General features: G+C 42.7%; 1 long non-coding RNA gene across 1 annotated transcript in view; it reads left to right on the top strand.

Moving 5' to 3' along the window:
* The first annotated feature begins 7336 nt into the window (after window positions 1-7336).
* LOC102159645 (uncharacterized) overlaps window positions 7337-26126 on the top strand; it is a 594616-nt gene continuing 575826 nt past the window's right edge. Inside the window, exons 1-2 of the long non-coding RNA XR_014831496.1 lie at window positions 7337-7722; window positions 17663-17839. This is a non-coding gene — a long non-coding RNA (uncharacterized LOC102159645). The remainder of the gene's footprint in view (window positions 7723-17662; window positions 17840-26126) is intronic.

The following is a 26126-nucleotide window of genomic DNA, read 5'->3' as shown; positions in this document are numbered from 1 at the left end:
TTTTTTTTTTTTAGGGCCGCACCTGTGGCATTTGGAGGTTCCCAGGCTAGGGGTCTAATCGGAGCTACAGCTGCCAGCCTACACCACAGCCACGCCAGATTCTTAACCCACTGAGCGAGGCTAGGGATCGAACCTGCAACCTCATGGTTCCTAGTTGGATTCATTTCCACCGCGCCACAATGGTAACTCCGAGTCAAACATTCTTTGAAGCTAGGGGCACAAAGAGCCTTTGCCACATTCTTTTCAGAGCAGCTGGTAGTTACTCCCAAGGCCACGGAACCGAGGAAGGAAAGGGAAGAGTCTTCCAGCATCTGAGACAGTGATGAGAGCTCTGCTCCTTATCACATCGGCACACTGTCATGCAGTTGAAATGTTCTGAAAATGGGTTTCACAACATTTGCCACCTTATAACTCAACCCGTGTGTTTTTTCCTGTCAGTTTAACTTCTCCAAACTTTTGTTTAACAATAACCAGAAATTCTCAGAAATAGGATAGTGCAAAGCTGCTCTTCCTTGTCACCACCCTGTCATCTCTCTGGAATTCCTGTAACAATGCAAATGGTAGCTCTTAGCAGAGGCCAGAAGTTGGGGTGCGGGGGTGGGGGGGTGGAAGGATTCCTCCATTTCTTTGTCAGCCCTCCTGAGTCTATTACTTGACATTATTAATTTATCTATTCCTCTTTATGAGTGACATTTCCTAAGTTTTTTTCCAACAGGGTTTGTTTCGTACCCAGTGGAAACTTAAAACCAAAAAAGAAGTTGCCTGGCTGACAACTGTTGCCTTTGTTGGGAAAGAAGGAAAGAAGAGGTGGGTCCTTGGAGTAAGGCAGCTCTTTCCCACCTGCAGTCTGGACTGGATCTCTAAGTGCAAACATTTATCTTATTTTCTTTGTGGACTTGGAGGTCATTTCCTTGAGATAAACAAAAGGAGCTCCTCACTTGCATGCCAGGTTCATGGTTCTGACTGAATTCTTACAAATGACAAGTTTGTTTATTATCAGAATGATGTATTTGACAGTCAAAGGCTCATTTTGTCCAACTTTCTGATTTTGTAGATTAGCAAAGAGGCCCAGAGACATTAAGCTATTTCTCCAAAACAATAACATTATTTTATATTAGGAAGCTCAAAAGTATTATTGCCTCCATTTTACAGAGGAGGAAAGGGATGATCAGAGAGATGAGGTGACTGGTCCAGGGCAGCACAGAGGGCTGGTAGCAGAGGCTGGACTTGAACCCAGACCTCCTGATTCCCACTATGATGCTCTTTGATGGGCCCCAGTCAGAGTCTGGGCACTGGAGGAGACTTTGGAAACAGCTAGGGCTGCTGTCTGGAGACTTATACTTGGTGATCTAAAACACTACTAAAAAAGTATATGCATTAAAAATTAAATTGTATTGGAGTTCCCGTCATGGCATAGTGGTTAAAGAATCCGACTAGGAACCATGAGGTTGCAGGTTCAATCCCTGCCCTTGCTCAGTGGGTTAACGATCCAGCGTTGCCGTGAGCTGTGATATGGGTCGCAAACGCGGCTCGGATCCCGCGTTGCTGTGGCTGTGGTGTAGGCTGGCAGCTACAGCTCCGATTAGACCCCTAGCCTGGAAACCTCCATATGCTGCAGGAGTGGCCCAAGAAATAGCAAAAAGACAAAAAAAAAAAAAATATATATATATATGTATATAAAATTGTATTTATTTGTCCTTCACTGGTAAAGCGTAAGGTATGATTCGAAAGGGCACAAAAAGTTTCCCTCATACTGTTTCCCAGCCATCTAGTTCCCCCCCATTCTCTTTTGTGTCTGTAAGATATATACTATGCTTCAATAAGCATAGTACATATGTATGTACCTATATATTTTAAGAAAGATGTAACATATTCTACTCTGCTGTCCACCTTGCATTTTATTTAAATTTTTTTTGTAAAAATTGATTTTTATTTTTTCCACTATAGCTGATTTACAGTGTTCTGTCAATTTTCTACTGCACAGCAAAGTGACCCAGTCACACATACATGTATACATTCTTTTTTCTCACATTATCAGGCTCCATTACAAGTGACCAGACATAGTTTCCAGTGCTATACAGGAGTAAAATTTTTAAATTATAGTTGATTTACAATGTTCTGTCAATTTCTGCAGTACAGCAAAATGATCCAGTTATACATATATGTACATTCTTTTTCTCACATTATCCTCTATCATGTTCCATCACAAATGATTGGATATAGTTCCCTGTGCTATACAGCAGGATTTCATTGTTTATCTGCTCCAAATGCAGTAGTTTGCAACTACTAACCCCAAACTCCCAGTCTACCCCACTCTCTCCTCGCCTTTGGTACCTTTTAAAAAAAGGAATAAATTTTGGATATTAATCCTTATCAGTGCACGCAGACCTGCCTCCCTCTTTTTCAGTTGCTGCAAGCATTCTGTTGAGTGGCTGTGCTGTAATTTACTCATCTCGTCCTCTCTTGATAGACATCAAGGTGTTTTCCAATTTCAGGCTATTGCTATGAAGACTATAGTGTATATGTTTTCGGTTTTTGTGCAAGGGTACCTAGCAGGGATTGGCACTCCACAGCCTGAGGGCCAAATTCAACATGCCATTTGTTTTTGTAAATAAAGTTTTTTTGGAAAACAGCTGTGCCCACTTGTTGACCTAATGTCTGTGGCTGCTTTCAAGACACAACAGCAGAGAAGCAGAGAAGCAGTGAATATTCAGCTGTGATATCTGGCCTGGAGGCTTAAACTATTTACTACCTGGTTATTTATTTATTTATTTGTCTTTTTGGGGCCGCACCCACAGCATATGGAAGTTCCCAGGCTAGGGGTCCGGTTGGAGCAATAGCTGCCTGCCTACACCACAGCCACAGCAACTTGGGATCCCAGCCATGTCTGCAACCTACACCACAGCTCAGAGCAATGCGGGATCCCTGACCCACTGAGCAAGGCCAGGAATGGAACCCACATCCTAATGGATACTAGTCAGGTTTGTTTACCACTGAGCCACTACAGGACCTGGTCCTTTAAAGAAAAAGTTTGCTCACCTCTGGTCTGTAAGATAAATTACTATTGGTGAAATCGATGGGTTGAGAGTTTTGCGTGTCACACTTGATTGTTCGTAGCCCAATTCTCTTTGTAAATGTACGGTTTAGTCTCCCACTAGAAGCATGTTTTCTCATGTTCAGACGAAGGCAGTTCATCGATCTTTTTCATCTTTGCCAATCTGGTAATTAGAAAATGGTATTTCTCTTATTTGCTTTGCATTTCTCTGATTTTGAGTGAAATTGAATTTACGGTTGTGGGGGTGGGGGTGGGGAGCCTATGAGGGAAAGAGAAACAAAGATGAGGTAAATGATCAGTCTTCATTCTGAGATGTGAGTAACAGAACTGAATGAACTCAGCAGAGACCCTGCTGCCCTGCCAGCCTGGGGTGCTCAGGGCTCTCAGCCACTCTCTTCCTTTCTGACCGGAAAGAGCGTTCCGGGTGACAACTGCTTCCTTGCTTTGCACTATCCTGGGTTTATCATCCTGTGCACTGTGAACAGCTGCTAGGCGGAAAATCGAGTTCTGGATTTGATCTTGGGGAAATGGAACTTACACGTGGGGAGATTCTTACACGCAGGAAAGCTCTTTGAAAGTTCAGCCTCAAATAAACACTCCCAAGTGCTACCCTGGAGGGTGAGCCACCTTTGAAGTGGAGGAGCAGAGAGGAAACACCTCTTTTCCCCCTGGGGGTTTAGGCTGTGTGGTCTTGGAGAAGGAACTTTTGTTGGTCAGAGTGATGTGTAAGAACACAGGATCCAGCATTTTCCTACCAGACTCCAGGGAAGTGTTTAACCCCTCTTGCTGGTGGTGAGGTCCAGTGATTTCTGGTTCCAGTGATGCACTAGCAGGTCCTAGTTTTTCTCCTCTTGAGAGTGAAGATTGTTCCTTTTGGTGCTAAAGAGGCCAGTGCTGTGGGGATTACGAGATGCAAGGGCTAGGGGTCAGCTGAGTCTTTTAGAGTTTGTCAAATTGAAACATAAATTTCTTTGAGAAGAAAGCCTTATTCCAAAAAGATAGCAAGGTTCTAAAGTTTTGTCGCTAGAGGACTTGAAGAAAGGCTCCTTAGCAACTAATTAGATCTTCAACTTACATTGGGGTTATGTTCCAAAAAACCCTTCATAAGATGAAAATACCATTTGTTGAAAATACATTTTCAACATCACCGCTTAGCCTAGCCTACCTTAAATGTGCTCAGAACACTTGTGTTAGCCTGCAGTTGGGCAGCATCTTCTAACGTATTTTACAATAAAATGTTGAATAGCTCCTGCAATTTATTGAACACTGTGCTGAAAGGGAAAAACAGAATGGTTTTGTGGGTGCAGAATGGTTGTATGTATGTTGATTGTGATCTGGTGGCTGATTGGGTGCTGAGCTCGCTGCTGCCACCCAGCATCATGAGAGTATCGGGCCATGGATTGCTAGCCTGGGACAAGATCAAAATTCACAACTCCAAGTGCAGTTTCTGCTGAATGGTGTCTCTTTTACACCATTGTGAAGTCGAAAAATCCTAAGTCGGGGGGCCGTCTGTGCTTCAAATGTGATAAGTCAGTAATTACATTTAAATGTGTAAAAATTAGATTAAGTTCCCAGAGAAGAGCTATTGGAAATGACTGTGCTGGAAATGTGCTAAATTAATTATGGTAAATCCATTTAGTGGATTAGGATGTGGCTGTTACAAGAATGCAATGGATCCACACGCATAGATGTGGAACCTCTTCCAAGAAATCAATAAATGGAAAAGTCAAGGTAAGGGATGGTAAGTGCCTTGAGTCAGGATTTCTGAAAGCAGAGGCTGAGGCAGGGATTGCGGTGCTTTGAGGAGGGATTGCTCCCAGGAAAAGTGGGTGGTGCGGGGGGAAGAGCTAAGCTAGGAGATGGTCTCAGTGGACATCAGCTTTAGCCTGATTCCACGTGGAGCTCTGGAGCATAAATTGTACCACAGTGTCATGCAACCATCTGTACCCCCCGTGCTGGCCGGGCCGGTGTGGGGAGGAGGGTTCTCTGTAGGAGGGGTAACTGGGAGCTATCAGCAGCCAATACTCACAGCAGCTGGGGTCTGGAGGTGCTGGCTGTATAGGGCATCTGGGAAGAGCCCAGTGGCACCTGCTGCAGGAGGCACGCTGCTGTTTGTGGGAAAGGATGGATTCACACAAACACAGGATTTTGCGTGTGTACGAACAGTAAGAGCAGAGGCTCTTATCGTGGAGTCTACAGATCCCTAGGGGATCATGGAGAGAACCATACTGCAATGTAATTGATTTCCTCTGCAATCCTCTGCACTTCATTTTACTTACTTTCAAGCATTATTCTGAGAGGTGCGCCCATAGGCTTCATCAGATAGCTAAGGGGTCCACAAAGCACACACAAAAATAAAGAGATGCAGGAAGGGTGGTGGTGTTTGTCTTCCTGAAGTGACAGAGGGGCAGATACGAGGGGGCTGGGGTCAGGAGTGGGAGAGAGATTTCCTATTCTTTGCACATACTTTTGCACTACTGGAATTTTTGCTATGTGCATCAGTTGTATTTTAATAAGAGAAAAAAGAAAATATTTGTCTTAAAAAATTTTTTTTAGGGCTGCACCCACGGCATATGGAGGTTCCCAGGCTAGGGGTCGAATCAGAGCTGTAGCCGCTGGCCTATGCCACAGCCACAGCAACAGGGGATCCGAGCTGTGTCTGCGACCTACACCACAGCTCATGGCAATGTCGGATACTTAACCTACTGAGCGAGGCCAAGGATGGAACCTGCGTTCTCATGGATACTAGTCAGATTTTTAACTCTGAGCCATGACGGGAACTCCATCTAATTCTGGCATTTGATGTCAAAGCTTTTTTATGCGCCTGGTAGAACCCTGCATAGCTGTCTTTTACTAATTTTTGCCCAACTCCTAATCAAATTACAACTGAAGTGTAAAATCATTTATTAACATCTATGCATGGACTTACAAAAGACACTACTTTTGTTTGCATGCCATTTTCATGAGTCAAAAGCATGCTTTTAGAGGAAAATTTTTCTGTAAGGAGAACGAATTTGGGGGTTGTTTCATGCTCAAGACTCTTCGCAGATTTTATTTTTACTTCTTTTTTATGGCTGCATCCGAGGCACAAAGAAGTTTTGAGGCCAGGGGTTGAGTCTGAGCTGCAGCTGTGACCTATGCCACAGCTGTGGCAGTGCCAGATCCTTTTAACCCACTGCCCTGGACTGAGGGTCAAACCCATGCCTCCATAGCCACCATAGCTGCTGCAGTTGGATTCTTAACCCACTGTGCCACAGCGGCAACTCCTCTTGGAAGTTTTCTAATCAGAACATATTCGAGACCATTAGATGTCTTCTTTATTCACAATGTATTTCTAAAATGTCAAGATTTACTAAATTCTACCTCTCAGGACTGTAAATGAATGTGCACTCTCGACCACTTTGGTTGCCAAGGGAGCTCACTTCTGCCCTGGATGCGCGTCCTGTGGAGTGATGTTGGCAGAGATAAATGAGTGAGAGTACAAGCGGTTCTATAATAACAGTGCAATTTGGCTAAAGGGTGACATCATCTTTTTGCTGTCCTATCTGCCATTCTAAGTAGCAGTAAGTTCAGCATCGCTAGAGAATGCATTACAAGGAGGAGAAGACTGGCAAGGTGGGATAAAACACATGAAATGGAAAATAAAATGAAAAGGAAGGTAGCCTAGAATATATCCAGTCCGTAGATACTTTTTTCTTAGGTAGAGTTTTGATTTCATTACCCCATTGTAATTTGCCATCACTTTGGATTGTGTGGAAAGAGGCAACGCTTCTTCCCTGAGAGCTGGTTTGCTATATACACACCTGAGTACCACCAGTGGATAAATAGGAACATTGGAATTGATTTTAGTATTTAAAGGGCATGTGTAAAAGCTGGTAGATGAAATGCCTTTATCAGTTCAGTCCACTCACTGTGATTCCACAGCTCACTGGTAACACTGGAGGGGGGGTTTGGCTTGGATACTGAGAGGAATGTCACCCTCCTTCAAGCTGATGAACAAGGACATAGCTTGTTTCTCAGAAGGAGCAGTATGTGATTGTGTATCAGTTCTTTGGAGGTGGGTTGGAGCTAGGACAGTGTCAATTCATTGCTTTTTATTTATTTATTTTTTAAGTAACCTCTTTATTGAGAAAGAATTCACATACCAAAATATTCTTCCCGTTTGCTAATTTTTATTTTTTTCTTTTTCTAATTAATTTTTTCCTGTTCACTAATTTTTAAATCTCCCTGTCATCTAATATCTCCCTGCCTTGTAATATCTCTGTCTTCTAATGTTCACAGGCATCCGATGAATTTCTGCAAAGGCATTGATAATGGCTTTGAGGAATGAATATGGCAGATGGATCAAATCAAAGAATCAAATTTCAAAGCTGGATTGAAAGTCATGAAGAGGAAGGATAAGCAGAAATGAAGGAAAAAGAGAATTATAGGAGTCAAATGAGCAGTTGATTATTGAAAAGAGAATCTTCTGCTGTTTGAATAAAGACCAAAGGGCTTTCATTGTTGGCTCCCCACAGGACTGTGCCTTTTTGAGCTGCACATCCCAAGATCAAGAAACCAGAAGGAGCTCAGACTTTAACTAATTAGCACTCATGAAAATTTACTAACCGTCAACAGCAAATTTACTAGGCAATTTCATTTCCAAAGCATGTTGGCACATATCACAGGTAAAATGTTTTCACAAACACCATTTTTAACATAGGATGTTATTGGTAGAAACTATTGTTGTGGCCTAGGGAACAAATGGTTCATTGAAAGAGAACTTTGCTGATCTGGTTTCAAAGAATTCTATGATATGAAAAATTCTGTGGAACAGATGGGATCAGAAGTCCCTTAACACAGAACAGGCATATCTGGTAATGAAAATGTTCCTTTGGTGTAGTATTTTGTATTATGTTTAAAAGTATTAGTATGCAAGGGACTCAGAAAGGAGCAGAAATGAGGAAGTAAGTGGGAATAATACTTTATATGTGAATAGGCTTTGTGCTTTCCAGAATTCTCAGAGGCCATCAAAGCCCAGTAACAAGGACTATCCTTTTTTGGCATCCAATCAAATGGGTTTAAACAATGAAAAATACATGTCTTCCCCTGCCTCCCCCAACTCCTCTGAGTGTGTTGGCTCACAGAATTGAAAAGTCCAGAACAGGAACTACCTTTCAATGTGTCTTAAAAGAGATGTTCAATTAATACCATCAGGGCCCAATTTCTCTTGACAGTTCCCAGTTCTTTTCCCCTAATATGTTGTTTTCTTCGAAGGCAAGTTTCCCTGTGAGGTGGCAACATGGTTATTAACAGCTCTAAGCTTACACTCTGATCTCTAAATCCAGTTGGACAAAAGACGGTATCTTGTTCTCAAAGTTCCAGCAGAAGTCGAGACATACGTATCTCATTAGTTCTGGCTGCATCATGTATTCATCCCTGAGCTGGTCACAGTGGCCATGCAATAGGGAAGGACAAATTTAACTCCATATTGGATCTACTTCTTTGACTTTAAGCTTTGTGTGCTATTACTTTTGCTGCAAGTTAAGTATGTTGCTTAGTGGAGCTCCCGATGTGGCACAGTGGGTTAAGGATCCTGTGTGGTCATTGCAGTGGCTCAGTTTGCTGCTGTGGCGCGGGTTCTGTCCCTGGCTTGGGAACTTTTGCATGCAGTGGGTGAGCCTCTCCCCCAAGAATATTGCCTATAACCTGAAATATACAGGATAGCCCATTTTCAAGACTCTGAGCCTTAAAAGTATAGCATGTTTTTGTTCACATAGAGATGAAAACTTGCAGAACAGAGAATAGCATTTGTCTTGTTGGAGATTCATAGGAACATTGTGACCAAACCTATGTGGACTGTTGCAAGAATAAAGGATTCGTGCAAGATATTTGCAACATGGAGTTCCCGCTGTGGCAAAGGATCTGGTGTTGCCACCGTGTTGGTTGCACATATCTCTGGCCCTGGAGCTCTATATGCCCAGAGGTGGCAAAAAAAAAAAAAAAAAAAAAAAGACATTTGGACATTTGCGACAATTCACCACATTGCCTTCCCCTTTAATATAAAAGAAGCCTGAATTCTAACTTGAGTAAAGTGATTCTCTGGGACACTAATCCACTGTCTTCTCAACCTGCTGCCTTTCTGCGTAAAGTTGCTCTTCCTTGCCCCAACAAATCTTCTCTCGGTTTATTGGCCTGTCATGTGGTGAGCAATACAAGCTTGGACTTGGTCACAGCCTGAAGGATGTGCTCCTCTGATTAACCAGCCTGGAGACAGTAACTTATGGACTGAATGCATGGGGAGGGGGCAGAGAGGGCCCTCCACAGGTGAAGGGGGGGCATTCTCTCCTCTCCCCTCATTTTATCGAGATCTAATTGGAATGGAACAGTCACTGAGCTTTGTATCTCCTTTGTAGTATGTTAAATAGCTCCAAGGAGACACCATTCACATTATTTTCTCTGTGAACGCTGCCCCCTAGAGTTGTGCAGGTTGGAGAGCAGTTTGATTGAATGCTAATCTGATAGTGACATGGTTTTTTTTCTTCGCAACCAGATTCTAAACTTTTTGATACTTTTTGTGTCCTTATACATAGCGTTTAACATGCTGACTTTCCTCTAATCAAAATTCAGGAAATACTTAATTGAGGTGTTGAAATAGCTTTCCTGGTGAGATTATTAAATTAACTTGTACATTGTTATGGGAGCAGCTGGATGCTGATTCCTTACCCATCACGGTGAGGGAGTGGAGAGGAAGGTGGAGACTCCATTTTTATAAAGCTCTCCTGGCGGTTCTCTTCCGAGCATTTAAAAAATTTTACCTCAACATTTCAGCATATGAATATCAGGAAGCAGGATGACCGACAAGAAACTCTTCAATGTACTACAAACAGCCAAGAAAGCGATGGTAAATTCAAGGCCCATTAGAAATCTCTGAACCCACAGAGAACACAATACAACTGTACAAACTCAAAAAGGACAAAATCAATGAGAATTAAAATAGAAGAGAAAGACTTGGGTTAAATCGTGATGTTTCAATTACCTATTGCTGCACATCAAATTGCTCCAAACCTGAGTGGCTTAAACCAACAATCATTTATTTTTTCTCTTTGTGTGGGCTGCCTGGGCGAGGCTGGGTTTTCTCAGCTCCACGTGGTGTAACTGCAGTTATTCATGCAGCTGCATTCCCCTGGGAGCTTGGCTGGGGGCTGGAACATCTCAGGTGGCCTCTTGTGGTTGAAAGCCCCTCTCCTCGTGGTGGCTCATCCTCCAGTTCTCTAGCCCTACCTTCTTTACAGCATGATGGTTGGTTCTCAGAGAAGGAATCAGAAGTTTTCTGTTCTCTTAATTGGGCTTCGATGTCCCAGGAGGTCACTCTTGCTACATTTATTGGATAAGACATGTGACAGGGATTCTAGGGAGAAGAGGAGGGGAAACAGGCTCTATCTCTCAATGGAAGGAGTGTGTACAGGAGGGGGGGACATTGTTGTTGGCGTATGTGGGTACTGTCTACCACACTCGTTCATGGTCACACCTGGCACACACAGTGAGAAGTGGCTAGGCCTCTGGGACATCTAAACCTAAGCCTAAAAACAACTACAAGAGCCATACAGTGCAACATTATTCAACAATAAAGAGAAATGAAATACTGATACATGCTACCTCAAAAACATCATGCTAAATGAAAGAAGCCAACACAAAGACCACATATTATATGATTATATACTGGATGATTCCATTTGTATCAAATGTCCAGAAAAGACAGCGCGAAGGAGACGAAAAGTAGATCAGTGTTTATCTGGGGTTGGAGGTAGGAATGGGGATTAATTGTATATGGGCATGAAGAATCTTACTAGGGTGATATGAATGCCCTAAAACTGGGTTATTTATGATGGTTACAAAATATGGTGAATTTACTAGAAGTCGTCAAATTGTACACTTAGGAGGAATGGATCTCATGATGTATAAATTGCATTTCAAAAACACTGTTGATTGCCAGATGATGGCCTTTAATTCGGGAGCCATATTCCTTTTTTTTTTTTTTTTTGGCATGCAGAAATCCCCTGGCCATGTACTAAACCAGAGGCACAGCAGTGACAATACCAGATCCTTAAACCACTAGGCCACCAGGGAACTCTGAAGAGAGCTGTATTCCTAAAGGCCTTACATTATTCAAATTCTTCACAATTTAAGGCTAATCACCCCCCAGGGATAAGTCTAAAGTGGAAGGGGCATACTCTCAAAGTGTAAAAGCTTATTTTGGCCTATTTTGCTTCAACTGCTTTTTGTTTTTTTAGTCTTCCATCCTTCACACAGTACTCTCTTCTAGGGTTTTTTCTTTTTCTTTTTCTTTTTTGCTTTTTAGGGCCGCACCTGTGGCATATGGAAGTTCCCAGGCTAGGGGGGGAATTGAAGCTACAGCTGTCTGCTTACACCACAGCCACAGCAACACCACATCTGAATCATGTCTTCATCTATACCACAGCTCATGGCAACGCCCGGTCCTTAACCCTTAACCCACTGAGTAGGGCCAGGGATCGAACCTGCATCCTCATGGATACTAATCAGGTTTGTTTCTGTCAAGCCACCACGGGGAACTCCATAGGATCTTGTTTGTTTGTTTGTTCCTTCATCTGGGTGATAATTCTCTGCCTTTTCATTTTGTATTGATTTTTGTGTGGCTTCCTTTTTGCAGGCAATAGTACGGTAGCCCCTCTTGCTTCTAATGTCTGCCTCCTTGTGGCTGAAGTTGGGTTGGGAGCTTGCTGCAGGCTTCCTGACAGGAGGGACTTGTGGCTGCCCGCTGGTAGTTGGAGCTGATTCTTATACCTCTGGTGGGTGGGGCTTTGTCTCTGGGTGTGATTAGAGGCGGCTGTGTGCCTGGAAGGACTTTAGGAAGCCTGTTTGCAGATAGGTGGGGCTGTGTTCTCACACGATTGTTATTAGGCTTGGGCTTCTCAGCCCTGATGGGCGGGGCCAGATTTTCCCCAAATGGCCACCTCTGGGGAGTTCACACTGGTGATTATTCCTGACTCTAATGTGCTTCTCCCACAAATGAGCCACAGCTCCCCCCAGGAGATCCTCCAAGATCTGCAGGTAGGTCTGACCCAGCTTCTTATGGAGTCTCTGCTTTGTCCTGGGACCTGGTGCACATGAAAGACTGTGTGTGCCTTCCTGGAGTGGAGTCTGTTTCTCCCAGTCCTGTGGAGCTCCTGTGCACAAACTCTGCTGGCCTTCAGAGCCAAATGCCCTGGTTGCGCCTCCTCCCAATGCCAGACCCCCAGGTGTGGGAATCTGATGTGGGGCTTAAAACTCTTACTCCTATGGGTGAGCCTTTCCACTCTGTGGGATTGGGATTGCTTTTATCGAGTAGGCACCCCTCCTACCATCTCCACATGGCTTCTTCTTTGCTTTTGGTGTAGGATATCTTTTTTGGTAGTTTCCACTCTATTTCACTGATGGTTGTTCAGCAATTGGTTGTAATTTTGGTGTTTTTGTGAGAGGAGGTGAGCTCCAGTCCTTCTACTCTGCCATCTTAATCTTGTCAGTACTCTCTTCTAATTTATTTATTATTATTTTTTTTTATTTTATAGCCACACTCACAGCATATGGAAATTCATGGGTCACAGATTGAATCTGAGCCACAGCTGTGACCTATGCTGCAGCCGTGGCAACATAGGATCATTTAACCCTCTGCTCCCAGCCAGGGATTGAAGTTGCACTTCTGCAGTGACCCTAGCTGCTGTGGTCAAATTTTTAACACACTGCACCCTGGCAGGTGCTCCAACTCTCTTCACAATAGGTTATACTGAGGATAGTATCTGGACTTCCTCTGTATCTTTTTGTCATATCTAACCTCTAGTCCAAAGATTTTCCAGTGTGTTTTTCTTTTTTCTTTTTGTTCTTTAGGGCCACACCCATGGCATATGGAGGTTCCCAGGCTAGGGGTCAAATTGGAGCTATAGATGCCAGCCTACACCACAGCCACAGCAACTTGGAATCTGAGTTGCATCTGTTACCTACACGACAGCTCATGGCAATGTCAGATCCTTAACCCACTGAGTGAGGGCAGGGATTGAACCTGTGTCCTCATGGATACTAGTCAGATTCACTTCTGCTGAGCCATGACTGGAACTCGCAGTGTGTTTTTCAGTAGGAGGGCCCATCACTTAAATGAACTCTTGGATGACACAGTTATTCCGAAGATTTTAATTCTTAACAACTGTCAAATTTAAAATGAGTGTCCTGGTTACTAAAACTACTGGTAGAAGTTTGGATGTACATGCATGGTAGTGCTTGCTGATCAAATATGGCAGGCATTTCCATTAATCAATTAAAGTGACACCTTCCTATGGCATTAAAACAGTTTGCAAGGCACTCAGCCTGCCCATCTTGAAATTTTGCAAGTTTTGACAAACTTTTACATTTAAGGGGATTCTTATTGTTTTATATTTTGCTTACAAGGAAAAGACTTTGTTATTGTTTGTGTATCCATGCTATTGGAGATAGTTCACATTCACATGAGATGCAAATGCACTGTTACAGAATTCATGACGGCAAGACCTTGCTAGCCTGGCCTTCCTCTTCCCCCATGTTACTGAGATGGGAAAACCTCAACATTCAGCATGTGCATTCCAGATGGCTCATGAGCCTTTAGTATTTGCTTCTCTTCAATTTGTAAGGGGTTTGTGTTCCTTGAATGTGCCTTAAGTTTTGGGTTAGACTCAGTAATCCTAAATACCAAGTGAAATTCTGTCTGATCCATTCAGCCTCTGGAACTTGTCAGATACTTCAAAATTGGCTTGGATTTTCTACAAGGATTTATGAATCTGGGCTGAATTTGAGGTTCATAAAAAGACCCAGCCAGGGTTGCTTTAGCCTGGAATTTCAAAAGCAGTGTTTTGCACATTTCTTTATATACACATCCAGCAAGTTGTCATTGTCTGCTGGATTTATGTCTGCTCTTTTTAAATGACTGAATTACCCATTTGGGATCTTCATTTCTTCGTCGATGCTGTGAATTGAATTGTGTTCCTCCTCCCAAATGTAGATGTTGAAGATCTGACCCCCAGAACCTCAGAGTGGGACCTTATTTGGAGATAGTGTTTTACAGAGATAAGTCAAAATGTGGTTATTAGGATGAGTGCTAATTCAATATGACTGTCCTTATAAAAAGGGGAAACTTGGGGAGTTCCCCGTCGTGGTTCAGCCGTGATGAACTTGACTTGTTGGGTGTGGCCCTTAAAAAAAAAGACAAAAAAAAGGAGGGGGGTAATGTGGACACAGATCTATGTACACAAGGAGAACACCATATAAACATCAAGGCAGAGATCAGTGTAATACGCATAGAAGCCAAGGAATACCGGAGATTGCCCGCAACCACCAGAAGCCAGGGGAGAGGAGTGGGGCGGATTCTTCCTCACAGCTGGTGGAAGGAACCAACCCTGCTGACCCCCTTGCTCTCTGACCTTTAGCCTCCAGAACTGTGAGATGATAAACTTCTGTTGTTCAAGCCACTCATTTTGTATAGTACTAGGTTATAGCAGACCTAGCAAGCTAACACAATTGTAAAAGGAGAAAAAGACAAATGGCATTTGTTTTGGACTCTGATCAAGCCCTTTCAAAGTATTAGATCAGTTAATTTTTATAAGAACTCAGATACACAGGCATGGACCTCCCTGTGCATATGAGGAAATGGAGGTCAAGAGACTTGACCATGACCACGTGCTGACACCTCCTGTCCCTTGGTCCAGTCCTCTTGTGCATGTTAGTGGCAGGGTTTGGGAATTCAAGATAGGATTAACAGAGATGATCTAAGTCTATATGATGAAGAATTAAATTAGATAATTACAAGAACTAACTTTTGCTACTGTGTGTGTGAGTCTTTACCAATGAACTCACTCCTTGGCTTCTTATAACAACACTACTGTTATTCCCTTTGCAGGGAAAGAAAAGGGAGCTACGGAGAGATTATGTAACAAAGGAAAATGTTTTTAGCCATGTGAATGTGTTTCCAGGAGGAGGATGGGAATTTGCCCAATTTCTTCCTCTGCTTATTTTATTTTTTCATCTATAACACAAATATCATATATCAATTGTGATGAAATAATTCACGAGATTTTACCACAAAATCAGATCAATTATTTTGATAATTTTGAAAGCCTTCTAGACTTTCTCCCATTTGCATGAACACTCTTTTTTTTTTTTTGGCTGCGCCTTTGGCATGTGGGAAGTTTCTGGGCCAGGGATTCAACCCACGCCACAGCAGGTGACAACGCTGGGTCCTTAACCTGCTGAGCCACCAGGGAACACCCTGCATGAACAATCTTTACCTAGAGTAATCACAATGTATAAAAATTGGTATTCTGCTTTCTTTCCAATTAATATCATCCCAGAAACCTTTTCCTTGTTTTAATGTCGTATCTGCTGTGATCATTTAAATGAATACTTTCAGGAGCTCTATGTTAAGTTTTAATTAGAAGTTCTGGAGTTCCCTGGTGGCTTGGTGGGTTAAGGATCCAGCATTGTCACCGCAGTGGCTCCCATTGCTACTGTGGCATGGGTTTGATCCCTGGCCCAGGAACTTCTGCATGCTGTGGGTGCAGCAAAAACAACAACAAAACAAAACAAAACAAAACAAAACAAAAGACAAAAACCCAAACCAAAACAAACAAAAAAGCCCCCAGGGTTTTAGAGGGTCTTCTTTTTGGAAGAATTTAAGAGTAACCAGGCTGAAGTTGTGGGAAAGTTTGACCTGGCACTCCAGCTTACCCGCAATTTTATGTTTCCATCCTTTTAGTGCTTAATTCGCAAATAGCAATGACATTAGTTGAAAACTGTTTCACTTTCACTGAGTATTGCTGCCAAACTTGCTGTATAATAGGAACTGTTTTGTTGTGTTCATGGACACCATGGGTCAGGCATTCACAAGGGATAGAGTCAGCATAATGGATAGAGCTTATTTCCCCTCTGTGATCTTGTGGCCTCAACCAGGAAGACTTGATGATGATTGAAATCATCCAAAGGCTCTTTTACCCATGTGTCTGTGAGTCGATGCTCACAATTGGCTTTGACCTTGGCTGCAACTTTGGCTGGGACATGTAAAGCTGTCTTTGTACTTGGACTTACCCATAGCACATGGTAGCTGGGTTCCAAAAGCAAGCATCCCAACAGAACTAGGCAGAAGCTGTGAATGTTTTATGAACTAGTCTTAGAAGTACATAGTGTCACCTCCAGCATTAGTCTGAAGCCCTCTCAGATTCAAGGAGAAAACCTAGGACTCCCCCCCCCCGCCCTGGCTCTTCTCTCTTCCCCCCCTCCCCCGCCCCGGCATCTCAATGTAAGGAGAGTTACAATCACATTGAAGGAATGTGAACTGGGACTTATGATTGTGACTATTTTTGAAAAATAAAAACTTGAAGTCGGAGTTCCCATTGTGGCTCAGCAGAAATGAATCTGACTAGTATCCATGAAAATGCAAGTTCGATCCCTGGTCTTGCTCAGTGGGTGGGGGATCCGGCATTGCCATGAGCTGTGCTGTAGTTCACAGACATGGCTCAGATCCCTTGTTGCCACATAGAGCAGCTGTAACTCTGATTGGACCCCTGGCCTGGGAACTTCCGAATGCCATGAGCGCAGCCCTAAAAAAAAGCAAAACAACAACAAAACAATCAAATAAACCCCCCCAAAAACCTTAAGGTAAAGTTCTCTGTGACTGCTCTCCGTTTGCTTTTTTCAGCCCTTGTGAATAAGTATACTTAAAAATATAACTGTACCTCTCTTTTCTTTAATCTAGATATTAAAAATGTAGCTTGTTTGATATATTTTACCCCTGACAGAATGAACTAATCCTTGTTTCACCAACTTTATAACCTTGGACAAGTGATCTTTCTTGTTTTAAGTTTCCTCATCTGTAATAACAGAGCCTACTTTTATTGGGCTGTTGGAAGAGTTAAATATATTAATGTAAGTAAAACAATTCATATGATGCCTGGTTCATGGTGAGCCTGTGATAAATGATAACTGCTACTGCTGTCATCGTTGTGTCAAGGCATGGGTGGCCTATGTAATTTTTTTTTTCCACAGCAGATACAAGGGATGTCTTGATCTAGAGCTCTGATTAAAACAAAACAAAACAAAACAAACTCAGTATCACATTGTTTTAAAATTTCAAGTAACCTCAAAGGAATATGTGGGATGATAAAAAGCTGACTAAATGGTGGTAGAATGAATTTAACTGGATTTGAAGAACAGTAAGTTGAATTGGTGTCAATGAGTTTTGTGAAAAATCAAAATGGAAACGAGCGTATCTTAAATTGAGAAAATGGGGCTTTTGAGGAATTGCATTTATTTTGAAATTCTCTGTGGTATCTCCTAGCACCCCTATTTCTATTCCTTCACTTCCCATCTCTTGGAGATTCAAGTAAACTCAGCTCAGACACCCAGCCCCCTTCCCCTACCTCTCTGAGTATCTTGGCTCTTTTAAGGCTGGGACCCTTAATCTCCACTGGCATGTCATTCCAGGGCCATCTGTTTTTTATCTTCTACTATCCTCTTGGAGAAAAACTTTGCCTTTTTCAGCTTTTATAAGAAATGGAATCTCACGGAAGACATTTATCATTATTCCTATAGGTCTGTTAAAGACTGAGGCTTAAGACATGGAAACAACCTAAATGTCCATCGAGAGATGATTGCATTCAGAAGATGTGGCATATATACACAATGGAATACTACTCAGCCATCAAAAAGAACAAAATAATGCCATATGCAGCAACGTGGATGGAACTAGAGACTCTCACGCTAAGTGAGGTAAGTCAGAAAGAGAAAGACAAATACCATATGATATCACTTATATCTGGAATCTAATATACAGCACCAATAAACCTTTCCACAGAAAAGAAAATCATGGATATGGAGAACAGACTTGTGGTTGCCAAGGAGGAGGGGGAGGGAGTGGGATGGACTGGGAATTTGGGGTTAATAGATGCAAACTATTGCCTTTGGAATGGAAAAGCAATGAGATCCTGCTGCATAGCATTAGTCACTTAGGTTGGAGCATGATAATGTGAGAGAAAAGAATGTATGTGTAACTGGGTCACCTTGCTATGCAGTAGAAAATTGACAGAACACTGTAAACCAGCTATAATGGAAAAAAAATCATTATCAAATTAAAAATAATAAAAAAGACTGAGGCTGCATGGGAAAAGTTCACCTTGAGGAGGATTTAAGAGACTTTTCTCTCTTGCCTCTTCATCACCCTTCACTCTTTATTTCCTGCAAGTCTCAATTCCAGATTCCAGACCCTCCCAGACTTGATTAGCCTCGTAGGAGACATTTTATCAGTAGAGAGAATATGTAATAAATAAATTTAAACAGAGAATTTGAGAGGATTAAAACAAGATCTTCAAATACATGTAACTTAATGCTGGCTTTTTTTTTTTTTTTTTCCTGGCTGCACCCACAGCATATGAAATTCCCAGGTCAGGGATTGAACCTAAGGCACCACTGTGACCTACACCATGCTCGATCCTTAACCTGCTGCGTCATAGCAGGAACTCTGATTTAATTTAATTTTTAATTTTTAATTTAATTTTTATTTTTTTGTAGTGCCCACAGCATGTGGAAATTCCTGGGCCAGGCATTGAACTCAAGCCATGATAGTGACAACACTAAATATTTAACTGCTAGGCCACCAGGGAACTTAAGTTAATGCTGTTTTAACCAAGGAAATGCACTTTGACTGGAGGATGCTAAAATATGTGGTATAGGGGTTTCCGTTGTGGTGCAGTGGAAACGAATCCAACTAGGAACCATGAACTTGCGGGTTTGATCCCTGGCCTGGGAACTTCCATATGGCTCGGGTGTGGCCCTAAAAGGACAAAAGACAAAAAAAAAAAAAAATCCTGGGGGAGTTCCCGTCATGGCGCAGTGGTTAACGAATCCGACTAGGAACCATGAGGTTGCGGGTTCGGTCCCTGCCCTTGCTCAGTGGGTTAACGATCCGGCGTTGCTGTGAGCTGTGGTGTAGGTTGCAGACGCGGCTCAGATCCCGCGTTGCTGTGGCTCTGGCGTAGGCCGGTGGCTACAGCTCCGATTCAACCCCTAGCCTGGGAACCTCCATATGCTGCGGGAGCGGCCCAAGAAATAGCAACAACAACAACAACAACAACAACAACAACAAAAAAAAAAAAGACAAAAAAAAATATATGTGGTATACACATTATCCCATTTCATCTTGAGACCAGCCCTGTGACGTGAGTACTATTATTACACCCCCATTTTATAGATGAGGGGGCTGAGGTACAAAGAAGTAATTCAGCCAAAGTTATTTGAAACTGTGGTGTCTACCTACAGAAACTTTATCTTTATTCTCTTCTATGTTATTGATAACTCTGTATGGTCTTTCTCACTATTGGGCTAAGACATTTATTGACTTGAGTTGTTTTAAGGAAGAGTTGTATATACTCTGTGATCTTCAGGAGTCTTCCTCACCTTTTGGGGGAAATGCTAGGAAACCATCTATTGAGAAATTGGTGCTCTCCCTATGTTGCCTTTTCAAAGTGCTTTTTATATACTTACTTAAAATATTTTAATAGAGAAATCATCATTGTGTGGGAGTTATAAATGAATCGATATACCATAAAAGATGTTCACTAGGAAGATAAGACCCCCCTAGTTTTTTGGCAATTATTTTATGGTCTTTCTGATTAATGATTGCATTTGGGCCATTTCAGTGTTCAGTGGTCTTCATTTGTTAGTGTTGATTATAGGATGCCATGCCTCATTGGAATCTGACTCTTTTTGGCCAACAAATGTGTATTAAAATCAATAGAAAGGTCATTAGCATCCCCATATCATGAAAGATAATATAACCATTTCTCATGCATTCAGTTTATTAAAATTTGCTAAAGTGTGAAATATGTAGGACAAGTAATGATGTTTTAATCTTTCACCAAGGTAACAATTGAAAGCTGATTGATTCCATTCAGTAATTATAAAATCAGAATGATGGAAGATTGTAATCAAGGAGGATTCATTCTCCTACTTTGTCACTCCTCCATGCAAGATAAAATTCTCATTTGCATCATCTCTTTTATCTGAAAAGAAATCAAACTTCTATTTGCTTTACTAAATCCAGGAGATAGATAATAGCCTTTCCTGCCTCTGGAGGGGATGGTGAGGCGGCCGCTGCCTACTAATAGCAGAGAAAAAAGGGCAGTCCTTCCTTCAGAGAGATTGTCACAATGAGAAAGGCGAACTCTATGGGATCTAAATGATAAAACTATTATGTTCCTCTAGCTTTTGCATGACCTACCAAGTGAGGTAGGAGCCTTTCTAGTACAGTCCTGCTCTTCCTAGCTTCCTCAGGACAACCCTGAGTGCATGAAGCTGGCCCAACATTATAGGACCACAGTCAATTCACTTGGCTTATAGAGCACTAGGAGTTGGCAGGTGGGGCCTTTCTTTGAGTTCCCAGGCCAGGGATTGAGTCTGAGCTGCAGCTGTGGCAACGCCTGATCCTTTAACCCACTGCATGAGGCCAGTGATTGAACCTGCACCTCTGCAGCAACCTGAGGCCCTGCAGTCAGATTCTTGACCACTGCACCATAGCAGGAACTCCCCAGGATGTGGTTTTTGTGATGTCTCAGTTTACTGTGCCACAAGGGAACTCCTGATGAGGAATATATTATAGAACCAGAGTTTCTTGGCATTGGAATGTATTCCTGTGATGAAGGCCTATTGATAGTTAGTGCAAGTTCTGAAATGTCAATGTCATCCTCAAGTTTAAAAGGGCACTAGTTTGGCAAAAATTCAGTGGTTTTCTTACTCTAGGTAAGACCCTGCCTTGCTTGGGGAGTTTCTGTACTGGTTGCAGGCTTTTTGAGGGAAAGAGAAAAGCCGGATCAAAATACACAGCATCCGTAGCTCTTGTGGGTGAAACTTCCCTCCTTTTAAGAGCTCTTGGCTAAAAAAATTGGAAATGTGTGTCTGAGGTGCTCCCTGCTATTCTGAACCCTCTGGAAACACTGAAGACTCTCAGCCCAGTGGTTTGCATCCTGGCCTCATATTAGAATCACCTGGGGAGTGTTTAAAAAAAGACTGGTGCCTGGATTCCCCCATGAGGCCAACTAAATGAAAATTTTTAGGAAAGGGGCTCAAATATCCATATTTAAAAACTACCTTTTTAGGAGTTCCCATTGTGGCTTAGCAGTAACGAACTGGTCTAGTAACCAAGAGGATGCCAGTTCGATCCCTAGCCTTGCTCAGTGGATTAAGGATCTGGCATTGCCATGAGCTGTCATGTAGGTCGAAGACCTGGCTTGAAACCTGAGTTGCTGTGGCTCTGGTGTAGGCCAGCAGCTACAGCTCCGATTAGACCCCTAGCCTGGGAACCTCCATATGCCGCAGGAGTGGCCCTAAAAAGAAACAAAATAAAAAATAAAATAAAAACAACCATTCTAGGTGATTTGAATGTCCTTGGGTTGAAGGTCACTGCTGGCCCAAATCTCTCAGTACTAATCACACTATGAAATCTCATCTGCTTACATGTAGGGCAGCAGCAAAGAGAAGGGTGAATAAGACTTGAAAGGGTATGTGTCTTTGCTTTGGTGTTTGGTTGAGGGCACTGATCTGGGAAACAGGTCCCTTTGCTAATATCACCTGGAAGAGAGAGCTTATTTTTTCAACCATTAAAACCCCATAGGAGGTGAAGTGATGGGTTCTGGGAATGAGATGTCAAGATTGTCATTTTAAATATCGGGGTTTTAGAAAATGCTCTTCTGTGAGTGCCTCCCTTGGGCCTGATGGTTTGGCAGCTTTACCTCTAGCACTTAGCTGCCCATCCCCCTGGGTTCCTCCCTCTGATCTCAGAATGTGGAAATCGGCTTTATTGGCATTGAAAACTAGCCCCTGCTGATAGGTTCCCTTCAGATTAACTGCCCTCTGTCAGGGGACTCAACCCCCTTCCCCTTCCCTGAATCACATAACCTTCCCCCTCTTTCTTTACTGTTCCTGATGCAAGTTCCCGCCATAAACTCCCACCACAGATTCCCGCCATGGATCCTTTATAAGCCTGACATTCCCTTGAAATCGCTGCTGGTGCCATCTTGAGCTCAGCCCATCCATATTGGATGCCTAAACAAAATTCTCTTGCTTTGCCAACTTGATCATGTGTGTTCCTCCCTCTGCCAACCTAACACCTGCAACAAGCTGCTTGATTGTCATCACTGCCCAGGTGAGGACTCTGCCAGGTAGGCACGCATCACCTGAGTGTTCACGTAGGGGGCAGAGTCACAGTCACAGAGTGCTGGGGCTGGAAGGACTCAGGAGATGTGTCGGGTCACTCATCTTTGGGGGAGATTGGGGCCCAGAGAGGTGCACAGGGCTAGGCAGTGAGCTAGGAAGCACCTGATCTATAGAGCAGCTCCTTATACCCAGGTTAGGGCTTCTCCCATCTTCCCATCTTATATTAGTCTCTCCCTTTCCTTTATTCTGTGGTTTTCCTGACCTTTTCTTCCTCTTCTCGTAGGTTTCTTTTTTTCCCCTAACTCCATCTGTATTAGTCAGGGTTCTCCAGAGGAAGAATCAGGAGGACATAGGAAGATACCTAATAGATCTACCTGCTATCTTTCATGCAGCCGCATGCACAGCTTACTACCATTTTGCTGTCACGTGATGGCTGCAGAAAACGTCCTTCAGCTGCAGCTCCATACATAATATTTGTACTTTCATCTGACCTACCCAAAGGTGTCCTTTTATTTTATCTTTTATTTTATTTTTTTGTATTTTTAGGGCCACACCCGAGGCATATGGAGGTTCCCAGCCTAGGGATCTAATCAGAGCTGTAGCTGCTGGCCTACACCACAGCCTATGGCAACTCTGGATCTGAGCTGTGTCTGCGACCTACACCACAGCTCACGGCAATGCCGGATCCTTAACCCACCGAGCAAGGCCAGGAATCAAACCCACGTCCTCATGGATACTACTTGGGTTTGTTAACTGCTGAGGCATGATGGGAACTCCTCCTTTTACTTTATTTTTGTTTTTAAATTTTAATTTTTATTTTGGTTGTGCCCACGGCATGTGGAATTTCCCAGGCCAGGGATCGAACCCGCATTACAGCAGTGACAATACCAAATCTCTTAACTGCTAAGCCACCAGGGAACCCCCCCCAAGGTGTCCTTTTAAAGTCGTATTTGTTAATATTTATAGTGATGCCTAATCCAAGGTAAATGAAAATGTCATTGTGATCATTAAAAAAAAATCAATCTCCCTCTGTATACAGACGTCCTACTTCAAACATTCAGGCAGAGAGAGGATTCAAACTTCCTCTGCCTCTTTGCATCTATGCTCTCAGTGGATTGGATGGTGCCCACCCACCGTGGGGAGGGCTGTCTGCTTTACTCAGTCCAATTCAAATACTAATCTCCTCCTGAAACACCCTCACAGGCACACCCAGAAATAAAGCCTAACCAGACATCTGAGCATCCTGGGACCCAGTTGAACTGATCTGTAAAATTAACCATGACACCATCTTCTCCTGTTTCCTCTTTTTTTTTTTTTTTTTTTTGCTTATGTCGTCTTTTGCCTTTAAGCCTGTGTTTTGCCTTGACTGAGGGACTCAGGCTGGAGAAGACTGTTAATTCTTAGGCTCAAACAGTCTGTTTCAGTGAATAAAGTGACAGTTAAAGTTTGTGATCTGTAGTTCCAAAGCACAAAAATATTAGGTCCGAAGTAGAAAAAAAACTAATAGTGAAACCAATAAAAGGAAAGCCAAAGTTAAGCATTTCTGAGCTTCTTCCCAGAGGCAGATGCTGTAAGGTGGGGGGAATGAGGCCAGTGTCCTCTGGACTCTTCATAGACGTGAGCGGGTACTTTTGGACAGCTAGAGTGTGGTGTGAAAACTCATTTGAAGAAAACTTCTTGTGGCATCTCAGCAGGAGAACATTTGTATCAACAGGATGGTTATTGCCTGCCTGGTTGGAATTTTTATTTTCTGCATCATTCTATTTGAAATCATGAGGATTTGACCAGAGGATATTTCTTTCCATTTGTAGGACATTTTGTATTTCTGATAATACCTTCTCCCCAAACATTTTAGGATGTCAAAATGTATTAAAATGTCATGCATTTTCCCCTTGATATTACCAAACTAGTTCCTATAAAAGCAGAAAAAGGATACAATGTAGAGCTGAATGGGCTTTTGTTCAATTTCGTTTTCTGTTTTATGAACTCTCTTGGAGTGAGTAGATTATCATAAAATTGTCTAGAGGGTCAAAGTCTGTATTCCGGCTTGGGGAAAATGACACCCCTTAACGTGCTTGTTAACAGGCTAGAGGGGATATTGGTTTATTTTTGGTGCCCAGCATCTATTCAGCCTTTGTGGAATCACCTCTTCCCCAGGCTCAGGTCATAGTAAATGAAGCTGGTCCCCATTCCCAGCTCTGGGGGTGGAACCCATGAGCCCAGGCTTAAGTCATTGTGCACATAGCATTCTCCTGCTGGTAACTGTTGGCTTGAGATTGGCATGGGACTCCATAGAACCCACTGAGAGAGGACCATGTACTGTTTTTGCACTTGAACCTGAAAGGACATGGGATGTAGCTGTAGCCCTTCATAAGCGGGAAGCCCATTTGAATGTGAACCAACACAGAAGATGGAATCTGATAGGAAACAGAAAATGTTTGCATATACTCAGTAGAGATTTAGACAATAAATCCCCAGAGGTTGGGGATAAATTCATGAAGATAACTGTGTGGGTGGAAGAGGACCCCCAAAAGATATGTTGGGATCCCAACACTTGGTACCTGAGAATGTGACCTTATTCAGAAATCAGGTCTTTGCAGATATAATAAAGATGAGATTAAGGTGAGGCAAGTTAAGGTGCCGCGGGGTCATACAGGAACCTTATGGGCCCTGAATCCATGTGACCGATGTCCTGATAACAGGAGAAGTGAGACAGAGAGGGACACACCAAACGAGGAAGATGCCATGTGAAGACACAGACGTTTATAGGAAAAAAGATCATGTGACCATTAAGGTAGAGATGTTCCTACAAGCCAAGGAATGCCAAGGTTGCTGGCAAACACTGGAAATTGAGAAGGGGCAGAGAAAGAGCTTCTCCTAGAGCCTTCAGGGAGGGCATGGCTTTGCTACTACCTTTATTTCAGACTTACAGCCTCCAGAGCTAGGAGACAGTGCATTTCTTTTGTTTAAAGTCATGGAGATTGTGGCACTTGGTTATGTGTGAAACAAATACAATAAGGGTATAGAAAACGCAGCATGTGAAAAAAAGTCTTTTTTTTTTTTTTTTCTTTTTTAACTCCAGGGAACTAAAAACTTGTTCAGGAAAGGGAAGGTAAAAATGGCATACTGTATGACTTAGCTGTTAGGAATTTATAGTCACAGTACTATAAATACTGATTTTTTTTTATGGCCACACCCACGACATATGGAAGTTTTGGGGCCGGCAATTGAATCTGAGCCACAGCTGTGACCAACACCACAGCTGCACCAAGGCCAGATGCTTAACCCACTGCAACCCAAGCCAGGGATCAAACCCGCACTTACGCAGTGACCCGAGCTGCTGCAGTTGGATTCTTAACCCACCATGCCACAGTGGGAACTCCTAAATACTGATTTTTAATCTTACCCAAATTATAAAATGGTGGGAAGTATATGAGTGGTGGTGGTGGTGGTGGTGGTGTGTGTGCGCGTGTGCGTGTGTGTATGAAATCATCCTACATAGTGCAAAGTCGATAAAAAATGCCTGAAACTGAAATATCAAGAAGTAGCAACATACACATTATTTGGGAACATGGAAGGTAAAGAGTAAATGATTCAGTTCAAAGAGCTGAAAGTAGCTGCCTCTCGGGAGCAGGAAGCAGGAGCTGGACACTGCTGGGATGCTGTTTTATGAAATGGGACTTGCAGAATGCTTTGACTCTATGCTATGTACACGATACATTTCATACAAAGAAAATCTACTTAAAAAGGGAAAAGAAAATTTGAATCTCTGAAGCAAATTACTTGTACAACGTTGAAGTGGGCTGACCTTGGACAAAAGTAGAAAATGGAATGCAGTTATTTGGGGACC

The sequence above is a fragment of the Sus scrofa genome, chromosome 16 (assembly GCF_054392235.1).
Source record: "Sus scrofa isolate SSC_HxYL_T2T_F1_AM1 chromosome 16, Sscrofa_HxYL_maternal_Yorkshire_Landrace_v2.0, whole genome shotgun sequence".
Classification (NCBI taxonomy): domain Eukaryota; kingdom Metazoa; phylum Chordata; class Mammalia; order Artiodactyla; family Suidae; genus Sus; species Sus scrofa.
Note: the sequence above shows the minus strand (reverse complement) of the source record. Positions and strands in the feature narration are given on the sequence as shown.